The sequence below is a fragment of the Entelurus aequoreus genome, unplaced genomic scaffold, assembly GCF_033978785.1.
Source record: "Entelurus aequoreus isolate RoL-2023_Sb unplaced genomic scaffold, RoL_Eaeq_v1.1 HiC_scaffold_30, whole genome shotgun sequence".
NCBI classification, from domain to species: Eukaryota; Metazoa; Chordata; class Actinopteri; order Syngnathiformes; family Syngnathidae; genus Entelurus; species Entelurus aequoreus.
The window spans coordinates 737,547-763,251 of NW_026907962.1; the positions used below are offsets into that span (position 1 = coordinate 737,547).

The 25,705-nt window shown below is 37.2% G+C and overlaps 4 non-coding genes across 4 annotated transcripts; all 4 read left to right on the top strand.

Moving 5' to 3' along the window:
• The first annotated feature begins 15,714 nt into the window (after positions 1 to 15,714).
• Positions 15,715 to 15,878, top strand: LOC133645283 (U1 spliceosomal RNA). Its single transcript, XR_009824946.1, has one exon. It is a non-coding gene; the product is annotated as a U1 spliceosomal RNA (small nuclear RNA).
• A 3,176-nt stretch (positions 15,879 to 19,054) lies between these two features.
• LOC133645286 (U2 spliceosomal RNA) lies at positions 19,055 to 19,246 on the top strand. Its single transcript, XR_009824948.1, has one exon. It is a non-coding gene; the product is annotated as a U2 spliceosomal RNA (small nuclear RNA).
• Positions 19,247 to 21,025: 1,779 nt separating this feature from the next.
• On the top strand, positions 21,026 to 21,189 carry LOC133645284 (U1 spliceosomal RNA). The gene has a single exon (XR_009824947.1). It is a non-coding gene; the product is annotated as a U1 spliceosomal RNA (small nuclear RNA).
• A 2,131-nt stretch (positions 21,190 to 23,320) lies between these two features.
• On the top strand, positions 23,321 to 23,453 carry LOC133645287 (U8 small nucleolar RNA). The gene has a single exon (XR_009824949.1). It is a non-coding gene; the product is annotated as a U8 small nucleolar RNA (small nucleolar RNA).
• The last annotated feature ends 2,252 nt before the right edge of the window (positions 23,454 to 25,705 follow it).

Consider the following 25,705-nt stretch of genomic DNA (forward strand, 5'->3'; position numbering starts at 1 on the left):
TCGCGTTAAGTACCAATATTTTCTTACCTAATTTTCACAAATATTTTTTTTTGTGCTGTGATGTGGGTACTTGCAGGTAAAGTCGTCCCTTTCTTTACATCTAGTTTTAAACATGCAAACTTTAAACGGATGAAACCGAACTTTGTCGAAGACTTTTCAGACGAGATACGAACAGAAAACTGAACCATATCGTGTGGAAAAGTTGCAAACAGTTGCGTGTCTTTGGGTTTGTTACTACCGAGAGACTGACATGTTTGCTCATTCTTCTTCGCAAAACATTTCCAACTAAGTCGAATTAGACGGAAGGTGTTTGTGAACAGCATTTTTCAGATATTGCCCAATATTTTGTATTGGAATTAGTTTTTGTTTTTTTCAAGCTAATTCAAATATGATTTGTTATGTTTCATTATAAAGTTGTTCAAGTTTGATGTCAGTGAAAATCTTAAACGGTGTAGTGTGTGTTACCCACCACTAGATGGTGACAGTATAACATGTGTTGCTGTCCCAAACAACGAAACAGGAAGTGGCTGTAAAGGGAGGCAGGGACACCCAGACCCTTCCAGTACAGCAAGGGTGTCCAAAGTGCGGCCCGGGGGCCATTTGCGGCCCGCAGCTAATTGTTTACCGGCCCGCCACACATTCTGGAAATGCTATTGCAAAAATTAAAAAAACATTTAAAAAAGTGGAATGAGGTGAAATCTAACTAGAAAAAGTTGCAATGTTGACACAAAGCTACCATGCAGGCTTGTTTTCCCTTTTGTCTATCTTTCTTTTGTCTTTTTTTGCCATTGCTCCAAAAAAAAAAAAATCAATGTTATAATGAATTATTGACCTATTCAAGGCTCCAATTATTTCAAATTGTAGTGGATTGTCCGAAGCTTAAACAGGCAACAAAAGTAGTTTAGTACAACAAATGTATTTACCCATTATCAGAAGTGCAGGTTGAATTGAGTTGGCCGTGCAGACAGACCACATGTCACTCCGGAGCAAACAAGACACACACAAGCCAAAATCACTGTCGAGTTCCGGTCTTCTGACATTTTTTATATGTCTTTTGTGCGTCATCGTTCCTTATCGAGTGCGTCAATGTCTTTTATCTTTTCCCTATCTGTTCCATAACAACTCGAATCCTTTAGACAGTCAACACATTCTGTAGACAGGTTTGCACAACTTAACATTCACTTTTGTCCCACCACTGGTCCATTCAATGGCACAAAATACAAGAGAATTGAAAATGAGCGGACATTCTTAAAAGACAAGAAATATAGGTCAAAAGGTCAGTAATTCTACTACATAAGACCCTGGACCAAAACAATTTCTGATATAGACCACTAACTTAAATCTCTACCGCAGATAGAGGCAAAAACCTCAATGTTTTTATACGAGGCCAAAATTCCGTCTATGACCCTCCTTCAGAGCGATCGCTGTTACCAGCCTGCAGTAAAACCATCTCACAAAACACAATTAGTGGCCTACCCTTTGATTTAGTAAAGGAATAACAAATACTTTGATCATGAACATCATTGAACATAAATAGATGAATGTATATAGACTTATGACTGTAAGACATTTGCAAAAATATTTTTCCCGGCATTTCCAATGAATGTAGTTACCAATATTGTTAATTATCAATTGATTTTGAACACACAACTGAATTTCGTATGAGTCCATGTTCGATTAGTGCTCGTATAGATGGCTCGGTGGTGCCTCAGGCTGGTGGCCTGCCGACACCTCGTTGGGCTTTTGGCTGCCTTGGTGAAGAAAGAGATCCACTCAAACAGTCTGTCTCTGTCTCTTCTTGGGGTGTGGTTCAGTCCATTGGGCAGACTGTTCAGTGGCCGGTGCGTGCTGGCCGAAAATGGGGAAAACTCAGGTAGAGTTGGAGCTGTGGGGGCTTTGGGGAAGGCTGGGGCAGAGTATGGGGCGTGGGGCTTTGGTCCAGGCCCTCGGCTTGCTTCAGGCCTCCTCGCTGCTTCGGCACTCCCGACACTTCTTTCCACAGCTGCTGGAGTCCCGGTGGACACATTGGCTGGCAACCTTAGATGTTCTCGTCATCGCTGGCAAGGTGTTGTCTCTCCTCTCGGTTCCTTCCAGTCAGGTATCGGGTGTTGGTCCTGGATTGGCTTTGACCGTGCCCCTCTTAGCGAGTGCAAGGGAATCTGGAGTGGCTGCTTTCATCCTCAAATCTGCACAGAGGAACTGGCACACAAATTCTACAATTTGCAAACTTACCATTTTGGTCTCATGGTCTTTCCACCTTCCTAGGAAGCTGCTGGTCCTGAGAAGTGCTGATCTTGTGACTGAAGATGATAACCTGTTTTCTTAAAATAGGTGCCGTTGTTTGACCTAATCTTTTTGGGGAAACCATGTCGGGATATTAGATCATTCACAAAACATTTAATTACTGAATTGGCACCCTCCTTTGAGGTTGGGGTTGCTTTCGCCAACCACTGCAATTGTCAATCTAAATCATTACGTTCCTTTATCCTTGTACCGGATTGATCATATCGATTAAATAAAACCTCAACACGCTCAAACTTGACCCAATCCAAACTCACCTCCCCCCTCTGTCCCTCTCACAGGGACAGTGTTAGTCGTAGTAATAGTAATAGTAGTAGTAGTAGTAGTAGTATTAGTAGTTTCAGAAACATCCAAGAAAAAGAAAAGGCAGCTGATAGTCAAGCGCAGCAAGAACAGAGGCGGAGGACAGGTCATGTTTGAGGTCACTGTTCGCTTTTGCAATAGTACTTTGATATTTTACAACACCTAGTGAATTATTGTGGCCTCAATAATTCACTAAATAGTTGTATTTAATTTAGTCTATCTATGATGGGACAATGCACAGAAACATTAAGTTCAGAAACAGATTTGTTCTGTACCAGATTATATCTAAATAGCTACTTTCCATCTGCAGTCCCTGGCTACCTAAATTAAAGGGATCCAAAAATCAAGCAATAAAATTATGACACTAATTAATCATAATAAATATATACATTCATAGTAATCAATAATTAATCAAAAATAATCATACTGTAGCATGTAATCAGATGAAGAGAAATCCTAAAATACCCCTTCATGGACACATTCTTAATATACAATACAACCACACCTTATTTACATCATCACACAAAGACAATACATGCTCTTGTTCACATCTGTCATCCTTCGTAAAAACAACCAAGATTTTAACAGCCATACCTCACAATTTACAACAAAAATGCTCTCATGGATAAATATAATACTATAATATTAAATTGATGTGTCAACATAATGCCCCTCTTAGTGACCGTGTGAGCAGCTTTGATTGCTCCAAAGCCACTTTTTAATTTCAAATGTTCTATTCCTTTTGTTATAACGTGGCGAAGGCTAATTGGTCTGTACATGTTCTGGTCTTCTTTATTTCCTGCTTTATGGATTTAATTATAGTAGCAGTTTCTCGACGTGGTAGGGAAAGTGTTTTCCGTTATTGATCTATTTATCAATCGTTGTTATACGAGCAATAATACAATCCTTATATGTTTTTAGGAAGATAGTGTCCAACCCATATATATATATCTCTAGATCGTGAGTCTGATAATGCAGTGAAGATTTTGTTTAACTTTGTTTCATTTGTTAATTCTAAAATTAGTCCATATGAATAAATGACAATTATTTGCACTGATTTTGAGGGACTTTTTATTCAGGGTTTGTACAGACTGGATGAAATGTTCATCAAAATTACCACTTATGTCCAGACTGTCTGCGATAGTAGCGCCATTGATACTCAATGTTACAGTGTTGTTTCTTGTTTGCTCTCTTTCCGTAAGTTTGTATCTGGTTTTCCATAACTTTCTAATGTTCCCTTTTGCAGCTTTGATTAATTCTAAGTGAAAGTCAGCCTTAGACTTCCGCATAAACATTGTAACTTTGTTCCTCCAAACTTTTAAAATCATACGATCTGTATTTAGACCTGTTATAATTTCTCTTATGAGAGCTGAGTCCTCATGTCTTTATTAGAATCCAAATTGTTTTATTAATCCAATGGTATTTTTATTTTAGCACTCTTCTTTCTGGTTTTGTATTCGTATTTACAGATGTTCTCTTTGATTTTTGTCATCCAATTGTAATTCTAGTATAGGGCTGCTTATCATTTGTATCATGTAGAAGCCGTTTATAATATCCTTAAGTTTCTTTCTACGTGTTTTATTTAACCAGTCCAGATTAATGTCCTCCATGACGTTACTTCTTTCATACTATGCTGTTTGAGGATGTCTGAAAATGAATCAAGAAAAATAGCTGTGGTCGGTCGGTATACTACAATTACCTTGAAATACATTTCTGAGGAAAATGTGATTTTAATTTCAACATACTCAAATTGATCTACTTTTAATGTTTTCCCTTTCATAAATCATAATTCCTCCCCCCTTTGTCACTCGATCTGTCTTTTCTGTAATCTTGTCCCCCGGGACATTAATTAGAACGAAAGTTGTTGTGGGTTTTAACCATGTCTCTGCTAGACAAGGTAATTCGGATTAGAGTCTGACAGTAACTGCTGTATTTGTTCAGTATATTTCCTGTGGTATAAAGTTTAATAATGCGGACACGTTTGTTACTGAATACTTTCTACAGACTTCTGTCTCTCTGCGACTTTGTGTATGTAATAAGCAACTACAATTATTTGATATGCTTAAATTTTGTTTTAGCTCAGCTGTTGTGTAGCTGCTAGGTCCTTGTAGCCTACAGCAGGAATGTCCAAATTGCAACCAATAGCTATGTTTTTAACAGACAACCGAAATAATTGAAAATGTGGTATTAGCGTATCGGTTCAATCAGCGGCAGCTACGCCCTGTTTTATCATTTGACCTAAATTTTTGGTTTCGTAGGCAGGACAGAGGGAACAATGTGGGTCATTAGTTGTCCATCTTATACCATTCTAATTGTTGTAAGGATAGTTCACATGAGCGGCCATACCTTGAGTCCCACCATATATAAGAGTCAAAAGGCTCCTATTATGAGTCGTCTAATTGGTGATCATACACTTTGGCGGTTTGGGTGGCAGGACACACGGACGCACCTCAGTCAGCTAGTGCTAGGACAGTTGGAGCAGTCCCCGTCTTCCATTCGTTCCTGGGAGGCGTCCCTAGTAGTTGTCAGCTGATGTCGTGCTGTCAGGCAACATCAGGAAGTTCCTTCTGTGCGGTATTGAATTGTCAGGGCACAGTTCGTAAGCAGGTCATTACAAGGTGTGTGCAGGTTGACCACAAAGGAATGCTTCAAAGATTGTGTTGAACATTGTCCGTTGACACTTATGTCCAGCAGGGGTCTGTTTGTATCCTGCTGTTCGTCCTGCTGTCACACCTGTATTTTTTGTGAGCATGTTCTGGCTACAACTTTGGAGCTTGTCTTGTTCAGAGAAGCTGGCAGTCCCCCGGCTGCATATCCTTTCCACCCTCGCTTGACCTAGCACAACCGTGGCTACCACCCAAGTCCGTCTGTATGGTTTTACGTTTTGTTGAGGTTTTTTCCTCCAGAATTTGGAACTCAAAACATGTACACCCATCGTTTTCATATCCTCTCGGTTAGTTCAATTTTGCATATCACGTTTTAAAATTACATTCTTAACTATCCCATTAATTGCTAATCAATAACCTTAATTCAAAGATTATACGTACTACTTCATGTGTATTTAAGTACCCTTTTAATTCACTTAAAGATTATGTATAAGTTAATTTAAACTATCATTAGTCTATCAGTAGGCGCGAGCAAGCTGTCATGCTTGCACTCTGACCTCCCGCTGTGCGTGATACTCTCCAAAACAAAGGAATGTTTTTATTCACGTTTCTCCTTATCTTTCAGCTAAATCTTTTAATCTTTTAACTTTTAACGTCCGCACTGTGTTTATTTTTATTGTCTGCATTTTAATTTTGCTTTTATTTTCTTTCATTTCACTTTGTTGCATGAAAAACGCCACACAAACATATCCTTGCCTTGCCCGTCTCCGACTGGTTATCCAACCTAGTCACAACAAACACAAGGCCATGCTCTAAGCGCCAGCCCTAATCACACTTCTCCTCTTTTTAACACTTTACATATCGGCTCTTATTCTATTTATTAATGTAGGCTGTTATTTGTAATTATTATTCAAACTATTCACAGCAAACAGTTGTAAAGTTATAGTTATTCGCATTATGCTCTCAAAATCTATAGCTAACTGAAAGCTGTTGAGATTTGGTTTGCCTCCTTCATCTCAGTGGCCTAGTGGTTAGAGTGTCCGCCCTGAGATCGGCACGTCGCAAGTTCAAAACCCCGGCCGAGTCACACCAAACCACAAACAATTTTGGGAGCCAAATCACCAAAAATGATTCCCGGGCGCATGGTATGGTGCACTTCAATGTCTAAATAAACCACAAATTACTCCAAACTAAAATGTCAGACTGCACTTTAAAGTTACTTTTATTAAATTAATTTCCAAACTAACCACCACCACAGCAGACATCTTCCTCAATCCTATCCCAATACTCCCATAAATTAGAAAGGTGTTTCACAACAGTGGTTAAGTAGTTATTTTAAGTAATAGATCTCAATATGTAGAAATTAATAAGACTAAATTTGCCCTAGTGTGTGAATGTTGTCTGTCTATCTATCTGTGTTGGCCCTGTGATGAGGTGGCGACCTGTCCAGGGTGCAAAGTCAAATTGTGAAACACAAATTAAAGTTGAATCAAGTGGAAATTGACAGAGTATATGAACTACATTCTTGAGAATAGTAATTGATCATTAATATGTTGGAAGCCGCATATTGAACATATTAAAGAAAATATCCAAATCCATGGCTATTCGGTATAAAGTTAAACATGCTGAATAAGAAATGTCTGCACATGTTATATTATTCATTTATTTTTCCATATGTAATATTGTTTTGAAGTTTGGGGAAATGTTTATAGAAGAATTATAGACCCAATACTTAAAATTAAAAGGCTCATTTCAATAATACACAAAGCATTATTATTATTATGATCATATCAATCCATTTTTTAAGTCATAATGTGTTAAATGTTCAGATAATTTAATTTTAAAACAATGGCAATTATGTTTCCAAGTAAAGAACAACAGCCTTCCAGTTTGTATTCTTAGCTTGTTTACATTATGAGGAGACACTATCATTTACGGGGGATATTGATTTTTGAAATAGGTCAAGTAAAATAAAATAAAAACACAAATGTATTTCAGTTTTAGGAGTTAAATGATGTACCATCCTCAGTGATGAGCTGAACACGTGGTTTTTTGTTATGGTTTTGGAGACCCTTGAAAGGTAAAGTTTTTTGAACATTATAAAATATAGTAACAATTACTTTCATCTTTTAATGTTGATGTTCCAGGTAATTTAATGTTCAGTAATTGTATATCATAGGCCAATATAAGCTTTGGCTTCCGCCTATTCTTTTTTTTTTTTTGGTCATTCTTTTTCTTTTTTGTTCTGTGTGTAAATGTGTATGATTGTTAATATGTCTAATTTACTGTTAAACTGCTCACACAAATTGGTTGATGGTTGATTATATGACTAAAATAAACCTATTTCATTTATTCATTCATTATCTATCGCACTCATAGTTTTATTCCATTTTGCATGTAATTATTCCTATTGATTTCTTCCCATTTCACTCAAACAACTAAACAAACAAACAAATAAACAAACTTGCAGCTAACCACAATCAACAGCATACCATTTACGAATCCAAAATAATCAGTCTTATAAAATAATTTTAGCTTTAGATATGATTTAGGGCAGTGGTTTTCAACCTTTTTTCCCAGTAAAATAAAGAAATAAAATACAGCATAATGTCATTATTTTCTGATTTATTAAATTGTATAACAGTGCACCATATTGCTCATTTGTTGTGGTCTTACTTGACTTATTTGGACAAACAAAAAAATGAGAATAACTAAACGTTTTTTAAAAATTAAACAAGTGATTGAATTATAATAAAGATTTCTATACATATAATCAATCATCAACCTTCTTTGGATATTGTAATAAAGATCCATCTGGGCTCGTGAACTTAATTCTAAATATTTATTTTGTTGAAGAATTATTCTTCTATAATTATATTTATAAAGGATTTTGAATTGTCGCTATTTTAAAATATTTAAAATCTCAGGTACCCCTTGGCATACCTTCAAGTACCTCCCTTTTTTGTCCGGGCGGAAACACCATATCCTCCTTTGAAAACTACTGGTTTAGCCTATAAAAAATCCTTTGTCTCATACATCATTACACTGTACAACTCCTCTTTGGGGGGGGGGGCTAGGATGACAGGGAATGCAAAACAATAACAGTGCAATACTTTTTTATATCATGGTCGTTAATGCCTAGTTTCTCTTATTTTACTGTTCTATTTTTATTCTCCTTGTAATATTTTTCTATTCTGTTTCCATTTATACCCTTATTAGTTACTGTTTACTTTTTACTTCTTCTTCCTGGGGGAACTCTCCTGAAGGAATCAATAACGTTTTATCTGTCTATCTATCTATCTATTACTAACCCGAGCACAATTCATGACGTCATGCTCATCTTGCAGACAGTTATTTCCATTTAGTTTTATTCTCTATTTGTAATTCTACATGCACCAATGTCACATAGAAATTTGCTTTCTTTGTTATTTATTTACATTATTATTTCTGGTTTACTTGCTGTCTGTTTACTTAAGTTCTCATATTTTGGTCTGTCTTCCTTCTGATTGGAATTTGTTTAACGCTTCTCTACGGTTTTTTTTGACAATGGCGCTGAGTGGCTCTTATCTGTACTTCTTCAGACTCTATGTTTCACAGATGCCCTTAGATGTATTAGAATATACATTTAACTTTTATTTTATTGTGTGTTTATTCCTAAAAAAAAATTAAAATGTCAATGTATGATCAATTTATCTTTATCAAATTTAAATTCAATATTATTAATTTATTTGTTGTATAACTATTAATTCAAAGTTACAGTGTGTCCTAATCTATGATGTGTGTGTTTGTCGCAACTTCCCACAGGAGCTGTATGGATCAGCAGAGCATCAAGGCTGTACCAAAAAAGTATACTAAACATATAAATGAATGATGAATTAAACAATGTTTCAATGTCCCACAATCCGTATTTATTTATTGATATTTAAACGTGTAATTTTCCATATATCTATTATTTTACTGAACTTAGCAAGCACCTACTACTAGCACACTCTACAGACCGAGAATAACTGTTCAACCACACTTAGTAATGCCAAGCTAGATGCTAACTTAGCCTTACTATGCCTCAGTAAGCAAACTTTTGCTAACCTAGCCCAATGCTATGCTAACACAATGCTAACCCAGCTCAATGCTATGCTAACACAATGCCAACCTAGCTCAATGCTATGCTAACACAATGCTAACCTAGCTCAATGCTATAAGTGTCACTCCTCTTCGAACCAATGCCTCGTACAGCTGACACTCACACAGCCTCGTCACACGCACACACTCTTATCTCAAAATGTCTCCCAGCTGAGACTCCTTTTTTTTTTTTTCTTTATATGCGTCACACAGTCACTCACACACAGAGAATTTACCAGCACAGTTAAAAGTAAATGCAATAGACAACTATTTTTCTCATCCAGAAACACAGCTGTATCATATCAGAACCTTAATAATAAGAACAACATTTATCATTCACTCTTAGATGGACAAATAGTCAAGTTTAAGGAGGGTATTCTGGGCTTCCCTGCTTAGGCTGCTGCCCCCGCGATCCAACCTCCGAGAGCGGAATAAGATAATTAAATGGATAAATCATTCACTCATATGTTTTCTGTACATAAACTTTGTCTACTTTCTCACACGCACACACATTTTAGACAATTTCCAGACTTTTACAGATAGCGGGGCTGTGAGAAAAAGCGTGAAGGGAGGTTGCGAGAGGGGGGAAAGGAAGGGGGGAATTAAACCAGACAAGAAACCAGGTGCTACACAAAAGTTATTAAAATACGCAGATATACATATATACATTTAAAAAACACACATTTTTATCCCACAAACCACGCCCCCCTGGTCCGGACCAATATAAACAACTAATGCACGCGTGCTTTTGTGGAATCGGCCGTCTCATTAACAAACACACACAGGTCATTCTTACTCATATAACGGCGATTAACCCGTTTAGCGGAGCAAACCCTGCTTTTCCTTCCTGACCAACACGGATAACTGCCTAAGGCAGGGGTGTCAAATGTACGGCCCGCGGGCCGGATCAGGCCCACGAACAGGTTTTATGCGGCCCGCGGGATGAGTTTGCGAAATTTTGGAATGAAAGAAACTGCTCTTCTAAATGTGTCCACTAGATGTCGCAATAGCAATTCTTTGTATAATTTTAGATGATGCTACATATGTAAAAAAAACAACAAAAAAACACATGATCTTAGTGCACCAGTTGAGAAAAATGAGTAAACTACATAAATAACATCCTGTAATTTGATTTTGATATTTTTTTATCTTAATAGATTGAAAATTACACCTATGAGTTGACTGATGAACATTATCCCATCATTTATTCAGAAAGTATAAGTAACGACAAATAAAGATAGAATACTATTAACTGCAACATGTATGTGTAAAAAAAAACCATCAACATTATGATTTGTTCATTTTCAAAATGTGCTTGTTCTATTTTTAAACAAAACAAAAAATCTGAAGTTGTCTTTATTTTTAAGTTATCGTGCCGTGATTTTACCAGTCCGGCCCACCTGGGAGTAGATTTTTCTCCATGCGGCCCCCGATCTAAAATGAGTTTGACACCCCTGGCCTAAGGCGTTGTAGAATCACCAGGAATCACCCCCCAATCCTACAGAACATTGTGTCTGGTCAGTCCATATAGTTTCACCAAGGCTCTACCATATGGAGCCCTTACTCTATCCATCTATACTGCAGCAAATTTCCAAATTCGTGACAACTTGGCTCAGTTGATCTCCTTTACCGGAGTCACTGAACGATCACCTTATATCAGGCTTTTTACCCGGCTGCAGCTTCCACATAGACAGATACGTAGGACCTTCATAGACGTCATAAATTTGTGTGGGTCAAATGTCACATCAGTTTAGCCAACCTTGCCTCAAATTTCGCTGTGTCCAACTCCGGCTAACCTAATGTACTTGCAGAAAAAAGCATCCTCTGCCAACAACGACAGAGGATGAAGAGGTTAGAAGAAATTTTTCGTCTCACATCGTCTTATGCTTCTACACTCCAAACCACCAAAATTCTGATAACAATCCCCTTATGTTAAAAACAAGAAATCACAAGTTTTCAACAAACACACAGACAAATGATCACATATAAAACAACTCAATCCAACCATAATTTACCCCATTCCAGGTTGTTTTTGGATAACCTGACTAAACCTATCTTTTATCAAAAATAGATTCAGCAATTAGTCTTATCGATCCGGCTCTCTCCAGGCAGAAAATGTTTACACTTTAAGCAAAACGCTTACCTTGTTATGCGCGCGTGCAGCACACTGTCTGCCTGACTGACAGAGCGAGAGCGGCTGTCGACCTGTAGCTTCTAAACCATCCTGTTCGTGACGCCAATTTGTGTAGTGGATTGTCCGAAGCTTAAACAGGCAACAAAAGTAGTTTAGTACAACAAATTTATTTACCCATTATCAGAAGTGCAGGTTGAATTGAGTTGGCCGTGCAGACAGACCACATGTCACTCCGGAACAAACAAGACACACACAAGCCAAAATCACTGTCGAGTTCCGGTCTTCTGACATTTTTTATATGTCTTTTGTGCGTCATCGTTCCTTATCGAGTGCGTCAATGTCTTTTATCTTTTCCCTATCTGTTCCATAACAACTCGAATCCTTTAGACAGTCAACACATTCTGTAGACAGGTTGGCACGACTTAACATTCACTTTTGTCCCACCACTGGTCCATTCAATGGCACAAAATACAAGAGAATTGAAAATGAGCGGACATTCTTAAAAGACAAGAAATATAGGTCAAAAGGTCAGACATTCTACTACAAAATATTTCACTTTAAAATGTTTTATGTGGGAAATATTGCATATATTGTGTGGTTGCCATACAAAAACATTTTATTTGACAAAGGAGCATAAAACAAACAAAATAATAGTTCAAACGTAAAATCGACAGATATATCTGAAGTTGAGCTCGTAACTTAAAGGCCTACTGAAATGAATTTTTTTTATTTCAACGGGAATAGCAGATCCATTCTATGTGTCATACTTGATCATTTCGCGATATTGCCATATTTTTGCTGAAAGGATTTAGTAGAGAAAATCGACGATAAAGTTCGCAACTTTTGCTCGCTGATAAAAAAAAAGCCTTGCCTGTACCGGAAGTAGCGTGACGTCACAGGAGGCAATATTCCTCACAATTTTCCTTTGTTTACAATGGAGCGAGAGAGATTCGGACCGAGAAAGCGACGATTACCCCATTAATTTGAGCGAGGATGAAAGATTCGTAGATGAGGAACGTTACAGTGAAGGATTAGAGAGGCAGTGATGGACGTATCTTTTTTCGCTCTGACTGTAACTTAGGTACAAGCTGGCTCATTGGATTCCACACTCTCTCCTTTTTCTATTGTGGATCACGGATTTGTATTTTAAACCACCTCGGATACTATATCCTCTTGAAAATGAGAGTCGAGCACGCGAAATGGACATTTAAAGTGACTTTTATCTCCACGACAATACATCTGTGACACACTTAGCTACTGAGCTAACGTGATAGCATCGTTCTCAAATGAAGATAGAAACAAAATAAATAAATCCCTGACTGGAAGGATAGACAGAAGATCAACAATACTATTAAACTATGGACATGTAACTACAGGGTTAAAAATTCTCAGCCTGGTAAGGCTTAACAATGCTGTTGCTAACGACGCTAAGGCTAATTTAGCAACTTAGCAACCGGTGTTGTGCCTGAAACCTCACAGAACTATGATAAAAACATTAGCGGTCCACCTACGCCAGCCAGCCCTCATCTTCCCATCAACAGCCGTGCTCACCTGCGTTCCAGCGATCGACGGCGCGACGAAGGACTTCATCCGTGGGTTTGGCGGCAAGCATCGGCTAGGCGTAGTAAGTAGTCCTTGTTGTGTTGCTGTAAGTATTGTACTTAGCCGCTAATACACAGATCGATCCCACCTACAACGTTCTTCTTTGCAGCCTCCATTGTTCATTAAACAAATTGCAAAGGATTCACCAACACAGATGTCCAGAATACTGTGGAATTTTGTCGAAGAAAACAAGAGGTTTCTGTATCGGGTTCGATGGGGTCCAACCACTTCCGTGGATTCTGTGACGTCACGCGCATAAATCATATCCAAAGGAGTTTTTCAACCGGAAGTGTGGTGGGAATTTTAAAATTGCACTTTATTAGTTAACCCGGCCGTATTGGCATGTGTTTCAATGTTAAGATTTCATCATTGATATATAAACTATCAGACTGCGTGGTCGGTAGTAGTGGGTTTCAGTAGGCCTTTAAGTGTTGGAAGTTAAAAAAAAATCTAATAAAAATGTAAATGGGTTGTACTTGTATAGCGCTTTTCTACCTTTTTTAAGGAACTCAAACTGCTTTGACACTATTTCCACATTCACACACTGATGGCAGGAGCTGCCATGCACGGCGCTAACCAGGCCCACCAGGAGCAAGGGTGAAGTGTCTTGCTCAAGGACACAACGGACGTGACTAGGATGGTAGAAGGTGGGGAACGAACCAGTAACCCTCAGATTGCTGGCACGGCCACGCTCCCAACTTCGCCACGCCGTCCCATGGTATCACTTTCTGAGTGAGGCACCTTTTGGATCCCAAATATATTTAATGGAATTTTAATTATCTTTTCACTGTGATTACTCAAAAATAATAATGAATTAAAATCAATGGTGTCCTGTATTATTGATCTTTTTAAGGCTCTAATTACTTCACATCAAACATTGCTTTCTGAATGTTTTGGGCAGTGGGGGAAATACTGCATATTTCAGTTTTATTATAAAAAAACTAAGTTGTCTTTGACAGAAAAGGCCTAAAAACTTTTTGTTTTTTTAAACTTTATATAAACTTGGGCTGCAACTAACGATTAATTTGATAATCGATTAATCTGTCGATTATTACTTCGATTAATCGATTAATAATCAGATACAAGAGACAAACTACATTTCTATCCTTTCCAGTATTTTATTGAAAAAACCCAGCATACTGGCACCATGTTGTAGACATTGGGGGTGCAGCATACACCAATAATAACACAGAAATGTAACTCATCAGAACTGAATCAGATATTGTACACGTTTCTGTTGTGAATAATAAAGGATTCATTTTAGGCTGCCTCTAAATAATAGCATGAAATATTCCAGCACCTTCATAACGTTTAGTTATACTAAAGCGTCACTCAAATCTAAATATATTTATATAGCTTTATCGGCCCGGCTACATTGATCCATTATGAAACCAACCTGAGATATTTCTGTCCGTTACGTTTATTTCCAAATTGGTAAGCGTGAGTTTTCTCTCTCAAAACGGAGTCAAATGTGCCGGAGAAACATCAGCCCCGCGTTACAACAAAGGCATAACTTATACGTTACTTACAAAAAAGCTGAACTCATGAATGCTTGTTGCCACTATGGACTTAAAAAGTTACGTACTGTGAGTTGTTCCCTTCATCCATGGCTCCAACATGTTTCCTTTTCAGGTGCTCCTGAAGCAATGTTGTACTTCCGTGTCATTTTGCAGGAAACGCTCTTCTTTGAAGTCTTTAAAGTAAAGTGTTCCCACACTTTTGACGACTTAGGTCGTACACTTTTCTCCATTGAAGCAATAACCTCAAGATGTTTCTCCGCTAAACTATCGGTACTGTTTTCCTGCGCCATTTTTCGAATGTTTCCAGACGGCGTGGTCACGTGAGCTGCACATGACACATCATTGGCTAGCTTACGCCACCTCATGAGACGTAGCCTCAGCGCCGTCCTGGCGCTGTTTTGTACTGTTTTTGTACTTACTTTGATTATTGTTTCTCAGCTGTTTGTAAATGTTGCAGTTTATAAATAAAGGTTTATAAAAAAAAAAAAATTTTAATTAATAAAATTTAAAAAAAGCCTCCGCGCATGTGCATAGCATAGTTCCAACGAATTGATGACTAAATTAATCGCCAACTATTTTTATAATCGATTTAATCGATTAGTTGTTGCAGCCCTAATATAAACCTGAAGTTGATATACTGTAGAGATTTACTGTAAGCGTTAAATAAATAAATAAATAATAATTTGACTTGTTTTTAACATTTTAATGACTTAGACCCTTTATGGTCCCCGGGAGCCCTAAAGGTAAAAAACAAACAAAATCCATATATTTTGTTATGGTTTGAAAATGAAAAATATCAAAATGGCCCCCGCATGCTTTAATTTTTCCATGTGCGGCCCTCAGTGGAAAAGGTTTGGACACCCCTGCTGTAAAGGGAGGCAGGGACACCCAGACCCTTCCAGTACAGGCTAGGCGTAGTAGTGTAGATTGCATGATGGGAACAAATAGTTGTGTTCAAGTGTAATATAAATAGTGATGATATTGTAAAGATCAAACAATGTTGTGTAGTAGACCCTTGTACATGTGCAGGCTTGTTGAGTGTGTGTGTTTGCTAGTGTGCACGAGATGAGCCCACCACTTAACATGGTGTGTGTGTGAATGACTTGTGTGTGTGAGCCATGTACAACTCATACTTACCTGGCAGAGGAGTTACCATGATCAAGAAGGTGGTTCACCTAGGGCGAGGCTCAGCCATTGCACTCCGGCTGTGCTGACCCATACGAATTCCCCAAATGTGGGAATCTCGACTGCATAATTTGTGGTAGTGGGGGACTGCGTTCGCGCTCTCCCCTGATCATCTGTTTAATGACAATACACACTAAATGTATCACGTCCTCAGAATGATTACATGTTCTGTTATTGAAATGAGCACTAACAATATTGCTACCGTCTAGTGTTGAGTAGCACATATTACAGTGTTAAAGATTGTCACTGACATTGAATTGCAAACAAAACAACAATTCAACTTGTTATCTTGGTGGCAGAGGACAGTATGCAGTGTTTCCCACACAATCATTTATTTGTGGCGGCCCGCCAAAAAATAATTACGTCCGCCACAAATTAGAAAAAAAGAAAAAAAAAATATTTTTTTTTTGGTCCTCTCCAGCTTCCCAGGCAAATTATATAGTTGATGTAGATGCCCATATCGGCTGTTCAGATTTACTTTACAAAAGAAAAGTGTAGGATACTTCTCTTGTTGCCTTATTTGTATTTGACTTTATTAAATGTATTTATATTAGAAACACAACATGTGTATATAACAAAGGATGCAAAGTCTGCAGGCAGTGGGAAACACATGGTTAAGTGTAGGGAGTAAAACTGATGACAGTCCAAAGTTCAAGATTTTTGGAGCTCTTTGTTCAGTGGATCAGATGTTTGATGAAGCTCTGTGTCTATCTACCACCACTACTGTTTTCTGTTTATTTGTTACTGACTGTGGCAGGACACCTCTGCCTCTGTTTCACTTTATGTTGCCGGTAAATAATATGGTTGTAGTAGTAGGCTAAAGTTAAATTATTTAGTATGCCCTAATTAAAGGGGCAGAGCTTTGAGACATTTTAGCTTATATATTTTATAAGATATATTTTTTGTAAGAACCACAATTAATAAATATATTTCAGTGAATAAGTTATTGTTCAAATCTGTATATAAATATGTACATAAAGTGTTGTAATTATATTGTAAAATGGATTGATGGATGGACATTTAAAACAAAACTATTATTAATTAGTAAGTATACAATTTTTGAGCCTTTTTGGAGAAAATCAAATCATTGTAGTAAATTATGCAAATTACTCGATGATGTCATGGTGACCACGCCCATAGCCACGCCCCCACCGCCACAGGTATCTTGGCAGTTTATGGGAAACACTGGTATGTGCATATGAACAATGTAGATTCAGATAAAAAGAGTATAACACATGGAGTACCCCAAGGTTCTGTACTGGGACCAAAATTGTTTTTATTGTATAATAATGATATCTGCAAAATCTTTAAAAAACTCAACTGTATTCTCTTTGCTGACGATACAAGTTTGTACTGTTCTGGGCAAGACCTTGGCCAACTCTTAGAGACTGTGGAGAGTGAACTCCACATACTAAAGCAATGGTTTGATGCCAATAAACTCTCAATCAACCTAAATAAAACAAAATATATAATTTTTGGAAATAGGAAAAATAACATACAGTGTCATATAATAATTGATGATATGGAGATAGAAAGGGTGTATTCAACAACATTTTTGGGAATCTATATAGATGATGAATTAAATTGGAAACTGTACTTAAATAGATGGCAAAAAATATTGCTATGTTACATAAAATCAAAAACTCCGTAAATCAAAAGGCTCTTAACATGTTAATTCTTTCATACTCCCTTATCGTAATTATTGTGTTGAAATCTGGGGTAACAATTACAAAACAAACATCAACTCTATATTCTTACTTCAAAAGAAAGCGATCAGAATTGTAAATTATGAAGATTATCATGACCATTCAAATGCTCTGTTTATTAAATTAAAAACATTAAAACTGCACGATCTTGTTGACCTCAACACTGCTATTGTGACGTACAAAGCTCATAACCACATGCTGCCTCGGTATCTACAGGAGAGGTTTAAACCCAGAGAGAATCCCTATGACCTCAGAGGTTCAGCTGTCTTCCAGAAAGCTAAGATAAGAACGAGCTTAAAAAAGTAGATGTGTTTCTGTCAGGGGGGTTCAACTATAGAACAGCTTGGATGATTCCTTAAAATGTTCCAGTTCCATTCACACATTTAAAAAACACTTTAAGACCAATGTCTTGAAAAAATATATCACTTTTGAATCAACACAGTAGTTAATACTATGATCAATGTTAATTAAAATACTAAATGTGGGATATAAATAATAATGGAAGTATAATTGTTTGTATATAGTATATAAATTGGTACAAAGGTATAATACGTGTACAAGGATATTTCACATGCCTTTACTGTGTATATAATTGAACTGTGTTTATGTTGTGTATAATGAATGTGTATTTATAATATGTTGTACAAAGGACATTTCATAATTTTCGGAAGTTCATCTTGTACAAAGGACATTTCATAATTTTCGGAAGTTCATCTTATACTTTGACATTGTTTATAGGGTTAGGCGCAATAAGTGTTCAACTTCTGCCTAAACCCTTTCGGTCTGCAACATTTTCATTTTCAATCTATGAATGTACAACTGTTTGTTTATTTTGTTGACCATTGACCGAAGAATAATAAACTAAAAAAAACTAAAAAACTTGACTGATCATGCAGTGAGTGTAGGGAAACCTGGTGTTGTACTGCCACCTACTGGTAACACCTCTGCACCTATGCTGGCTATGCTTTTAACAACACAACCTGTGTTGTTGTATCAGTACAGGTACTGAGAAATTGCTATAAATAATTTCTAAGCATTTTACATGGGTAATTGTTATACATTTTATTACATGTTAGTTACAAGTAATGCTTAAGTTTTATTGCCTTCATGTCCAGTTTTAAGTGATGTAGTTACCACTGCACGTCACTTAGTGGCGGAAGCGTTTGTCACAATGGTACAAGAAATAAGCCGGAAGTAGTTTGGTCATGAGGCGGGCTCGACAATTAAATTGGTCAAATGTTGATCGTACAGCCACTTTGCGTTTTGCAAAAATATTTTACCAACCACCAACATTTATGTATTTTATATTGAAGGCTATGCATTGTTTGTTTGGTTGATTGAGACTGGTGCGCTTAATATTGGAATGACGTGTACCACGTGACCATGACAAGCAGGAGTGATCAAACACTTCCGTTCATTAAAAGTATTTGCAGCCTTTAAAATAATGCAGTCATTCATAAAGTGCATGGTTGTTGTTTGGTGTGTTGATATGTGACGTTGTGGTTAATAAATGTGTGTAACCGTCACTTTAGGTTGTTGTGTCCGGAATGACATCCTCCCTTCTGACGCCTTAGTGGCATCGCTTCTCGGCCTTTTGACTAAAATCGAGCGTAGTATCTGTTCTTATCGGTTTAATAACTGATACGTCCCCTACATGGGGACCATATACTAAATTGACTTTTGGATTAGGGAGATGGAATAGGGGCTTTGCTCCATCCACTACACGCATTGACCCAGTATAGCAGTACCTCCAGAAATGGTGCACACTCTCTTGTCAAAATCAATTAAAATTACATTGTTCATTTCTGAAATTCAGTTGATAGTACAACAAGTCACTGAGTTCAACAGCATTAATGCGTGGACATTGTATAGGCTGAGATAATATGGTTATCGTTGCTTACTTGTACACTGTACACAACACAATTGCCATCCGGAATGATGTGGGTACTTGCAGGTAAAGCCGTCCCTTTCTTTACATCTAGTTTTAAACATGTAAACTTTAAACGGATGAAACCGAGCTTTGTTTGTCGAAGACGTTTCAGACGAGATACGAACAGAAAACTGAACCATATCGTGTGGAAAAGTTGCAAACAGTTGCGTGTCTTTGGGTCTGTTAGTACCGGTTCTGCACATCGAGAGACTGACATGTTTGCCCATTCTTCTTCGCAAAACATTTCCAACTAAGTCGAATTAGACGGAAGGTGTTTGTGAACAGCATTTTTCACATATTGCCCAATATTTTGTATTGGAATTAGTTTGTTTTTTTCAAGCTAATTCAAATGTGATTTGTTATGTTTCATTATAAAGTTGTTCAAGTTTGATGTCAGTGAAAATCTTAAACGGTGTAGTGGTGCTACCCACCACTAGATGGTAACAGTATAACATGTGTTGCTGTCCCAAACAAAGAAACAGGAAGTGGCTGTAAAGTAGGGATGGGCGATACCACACTTTTAGGATTCGATACGATACCGATACTTTTTCTTGCATTTTCATCGATACCGATACCATTAATTTCTTATTGGCAATTTTTGTCAGTCAAAAATATTATTACTATTGTTATTATTTAAGACAAATACAGACCATTTATACCACATTTATTATGGTCAATATATAATAAAAGTAAAATTAAAATAAATAACATAAATATGAAAAATAAATTAAATATAAACAAAAATATACACATTTTCACTTTTCTTATTTCTCAAAAAAAAGTCTTGGTAGAAAAAGCTTAAAAAAACAATTATTCATAGCAATGTTATGTTTCAAACCTCTTTGTGGAAGTAAACTTATAACACTTCTCTGAAGCAAAGTCAATCATTTCCTTATCACAATAAACTAGGATTTCCTTGTCCTATAAACCTGCATACGAAAGACAGTTCCCTGAGAAAGTGAACTTGGAAAAATTATCTACAAAAATGTCTGACACCATCACACCTTTAGTGTACTCGAGATATGTCGTCACACGTCACACTTTACTGAAGTCTCAGATTGCTGTTCAGGAAAAGTAACAACGCTGTCGGCTGGCTGTGTGTGTGTTGCACGTTGACGACGCTCATTCGCTGTCTCCTGTGACGTGACTGGGCCAGCTCTATACTCTGCCAGGTACAGGGGTGTCCCAGCACATAGTAAGTTAAGTAAGTAATCAAAAACATCTGAAAGTGATGCTTGCACCCCCCACACGCCGTTTTTTGGTTTATATCGATACTTTTTTCAGAAAAGTGATGCCAAATGAGTAGCGTGTGAGTATCGCTATATCGATACCACAGGATCGATACGCACATCCTTACTGTAAAGGGAGGCAGGGACACCCAGACCCTTCCAGTACAGGCTAGGCGTAGTAGTGTAGATTGCGTGATGGGAACAAATAGTTGTGTTCAAGTGTAATATAAATAGTGATGATATTGTAATGATCAAACAATGTTGTGTAGTAGACTCTTGTACATGTGCAGGCTTGTTGAGTGTGTGTGTTTGCTAGTGTGCACGCGGTGAGCCCATCACTTAACATGGTGTGTGTGTGAATGACTTGTGTGTGTGAGCCATGTACAACTCATACTTACCTGGCAGGGGAGTTACCATGATCAAGAAGGTGGTTCACCTAGGGTGAGGCTCAGCCATTGCACTCCAGCTGTGCTGACCCTTACGAATTCCCCAAATGTGGGAATCTCAACTGCATAATTTGTGGTAGTGGGGGACTGCGTTCGCGCTCTCCCCTGATCATCTGTTTAATGACAATACACACTAAATGTATCACGTCCTCAGAATGATTACATGTTTTGTTATTGAAATGAACACATGTCAAAATTGTCACCATCTAGTGGTGAGTAGCACATATTACAATGTTAAAGATTGTCACTGACATCGAATTGCAAACAAAACAATTCAACTTGACTGATCATGCAGTGAGTGTAGGGAAACCTGGTGTTGTACTGCCACCTACTGGTAACACCTCTGCACCTATGCTGGCTATGCTTTTAACAACACAACCTGTGTTGCTTTATCAGTACAGGTACTGAGAAAATGCTATAAATAATTTCTAAGCATTTTACATGGGTAATTGTTATACATTTTATTACGTGTTAGTTACAAGTAATGCTTAAGTTACATTGCCTTCATGTCCGGTTTTAAGTGATGTAGTTACCACTCCACGTCACTTGGTGGCGGAAGCGTTTGCTTCAATGGCACAAGAAATAAGCCGGAAGTAGTTTGGTCATGAGGCGGGCTCGACAATTAAATTGGGCTTGTTGAGTGTGTGTGTTTGCTAGTGTGCATGGGATGAGGCCATCACTTAACATGGTGTGTGTGTGAATGACTAGTGTGTGTGAGCCATGTATAACTCATACTTACCTGGCAGGGGAGTTACCATGATCAAGAAGGTGGTTCACCTGGGATCAGGCTTAGCCTGTGCTGACACTTATGAAATGAAATGTCCGCGCTCTCCTCTGATCATGTGGTTAATATTAACTTCTTTAAAAATGTAAGTGAGTCATTGTCAGAACACGGCACATACAGTTAATTTAAAGTATTGTGATTTAACACAGAAACTGGGTATTCTGTTGTATTGAATTATGCAAAACTAACAAGGCTATAACAAGATGACTTATCACAAATTTTAGTACACATAAAAATATTTTCTTCGCTCAAAAGTTGGAACCCTGTCATGTCGTTATCTGATGGTTAGATTTATTATGGAAGGGGTGAATTCAGCAGAGACATCTGCCGGCCCAACACCGACATGACCGTGTCCGATGTTTTGTCGCCTATTGTCTATTTTTTTAACTAACCAAAACGGTAAGGAACTGCAAATTTACCTCGTTATTTGGTATATAATTACATAATAAAGAAACATAACATGTTGGATCAATTAGTGAGTAATCCAAGACATATACACTACCGTTCAAAAGTTTGGGGTCACCCAAACAATTTTGTGTTTGAGCCTTCATTTCTAAAAACAAGAATAGACTGTCGAGTTTCAGATGAAAGTTCTCTTTTTCTGGCCATTTTGAGCGTTTAATTGACCCCACAAATGTGATGCTCCAGTAACTCAATCTGCTCAAAGGAAGGTCAGTTTTGTAGCTTCTGTAACGAGCTAAACTGTTTTCAGATGTGTGAACATGATTGCACAAGGGTTTTCTAATCATCAATTAGCCTTCTGAGCCAATGAGCAAACACATTGTACCATTAGAACACTGGAGTGATAGTTGCTGGAAATGGGCTTCTATACACCTATGTAGATATTGCACCAAAAACAAGACATTTGCAGCTAGAATAGTCATTTACCACATTAGCAATGTATAGAGTGTATTTCTTTAAAGTTAAGACTAGTTTAAAGTTATCTTCATTGAAAAGTACAGTGCTTTTCCTTCAAAAATAAGGACATTTCAATGTGACCCCAAACTTTTGAACGGTAGTGTATGTTCAAATCAAACCAGGAAGTAAAATCCTCCCTTTTCTTCTTTTGCGGCACTATATTTCTGCCTCGGTTGTGTGTTTCTATTCTTTGTTAAATCAAACTAATATCAAACAATATTTATGTTTCAGATACTTTGTTAGGGAATAAATGAATAAGGGTTTGGTGAAAAAAGCTCCATCCTTGGATTCAACAGTGAGTTTCTTGACTATACAACAACATGCTTCATTATTTACATATTCCTTTGATCCAAAACACAAAATGTGAGCATTTAACTAAATTATCCTAGCATGTTTGCCTTTTGGCTAATCCAGTGAGAGCATGTATGAATATATGTGAGTTTGTGTAAAGAGGAATGTTGCCGCGGTAACATGAAACCGCGACTTTGTTAGCTGTGCCCTGGAATATAAAAACATTGCTCTGTCAGTTGCCAGGTATCTTCAGTGAGGTACATCCTTACCTGTTACTCCAGCAATGGAGTCACAGAACATGATGAATGGACAATCATGAGATATGATTAATGTCTCCTGTTTGCAGAGAACAGCAACTCTCTGTAAACCCCATTCTGACTTTATTGACTTGTTAATAGTAATAATTAAAGTAAAACATAATTGATTGATTGTCAATGTGTAGGGAAGCATGTCCTGCAGGATGACATCAGAGCTTTGAGCAGGTCCTTGCAAAATGATGCCAAAGCTGCCGCTATTTAGTGGTAAGTAGCACATTCTACACTTGTTAACATTTTCGCCGACATTATCGAATCGTGAACTTATAAAACATCCATCCCCATCTATTTTCTACCGCTTATCCCTTTCGGGGTCGCGGGGGGTGCTGGAGCCTAACTCAGCTGCAATCGGGCGGAAGGCGGCTACACCCTGGACAAGTCGCCACCTCATCACAGGGCCAACACAATTCAACTATAAAAACTAATATATAAAACATCAGCTTTACTGTGGATTGAAAAATTAATCCAATGCAAATAAATAAACTCCAATAAATCAATAGATACCAATAATCAATAAATAGTAATACTAATCAATCAGATCAATAAAGTGCAAAGTAAAATTTCTATCTTGAATAGGGATAGTGACACTCCTAAACATGAAGAATGACAAAACCGACTGAAAGATTTGGTGACCCATCACCCTTTTAAACTGTGACGTAAACTTTTTAGTAAACTTTTACCCACACGGATGTCCTTGTTTTTAGATTAAGTGACCTGTGCCATTCCAGGGTGGAAGACCACAGACAGCCTCATGCTGATCCGAGAGGCCGTCTGTTATGCGAGAGACAGAAATGTTCGGTTAGTAGTACTACCTTTAGAATTTGAAAAAGCCTTTGATGGGTGAGGTTACCCTTATGTACCTCATAAGGGTACTGCAAAAAAACGGGTTTAACGTCTTTAATAGACATGTGATGTTTGCGGGAAAAAAATCAAGTCTTTTGACTGGCTCTTTTAAGTGAACAATAAGGACCGAAAACTAAAAAAAATGAGTCATACTGAAAGGAAACCTCGCAGCAATTAATTTAACTTTTTCCCCAATTATATATATATATATATATATATATATATATATATATATATATATATATATATATATATATATATATATATATATATATATATATATATATATATATAATTATTTTTTTTTTTTCAACATTATTTTTTTTATTGTATTTATTTTATGTAATAGTTCAAGGTTACACACACCAAGTAGGGTAGTGTTTTGTTTTCACATTTTTTATTACGTTCTCATTTTTATTCTAGTTTTGTTTATTATTTTCTTGTCCATTAATGAAAAAAAAATTACTTACTTTTTTAGTTTATTTTTTCTGTATTGTTAAAATGCTCTTGTGCTACAAAGTTGTTTACACGAGGGAAAATGCACTAGTGATGTCACTAGGGCTGGGCGATATGGCTTTTTATTAATATCTCAATATTTTTAGGCCATGTCACGATACACGATATATATCTCGATATTTTGCCTTAGCCTTGAATTAACACTTGATGCATATAATCACAGCAGTATGATGATTCTATGTGTCTACATTAAAACATTCTTGTTCATACTGCATTAATATATGCTACTTTTAAACTTTCATGCAGAGAGAGAAATCACAACTAAGTCACTTTACCAAAACTATAACTCCCGCGACCCCGAATGGGACAAGCGGTAGAAAATGGATGGATGGATGTATTTATTAAACAGTTATTAAACAGTGGCACAAACATTCATGTAATTTCAAAACAGAAAGTGCAAGATTGTCAGAGACATTTTAAAAGAAGCTATTAGTGCACTTTAGTGCATGATGTCACTAAGATGACATCAAAACAACACTAAATTAAAGTGCACTTTTTGTACGGAATGCCATTACAATATTTTAAAACAAATAAAGTGCACTTTTTGTACAGAATGCCATTACAATATTTTAAAACACGTTATCTCCTTCTGTTGTTGACTATTTTTTGTTGATCTGGAAATGGAAGACGCCAGGCTCAATTGTGTCAGTGCTGGTTGCTTCGGCATTTAGTGGGTGTGGCACTGGCCGAGATGTTGACATGCAGCCTTTCAAGCACTCTTCATTCTCTAGCGGGGAACTTTTCAAATTATGCTACAAATTAGTAGTGCCGCTACTTTTTGTAGCAACGCTTTTGCCGCATACTTTACATATTACGGTTGTCTGTTCAACATCTTCCCGCTTGAAGCCAAACCACCGCCAGACGATGGACCCCATGCTCTCTTTTTGGGGAATTAGTTCTTCCTCCATTTGTAACCAGATTCGCACCTTCTCTCTCTCGTATTACCACTCGCACCACT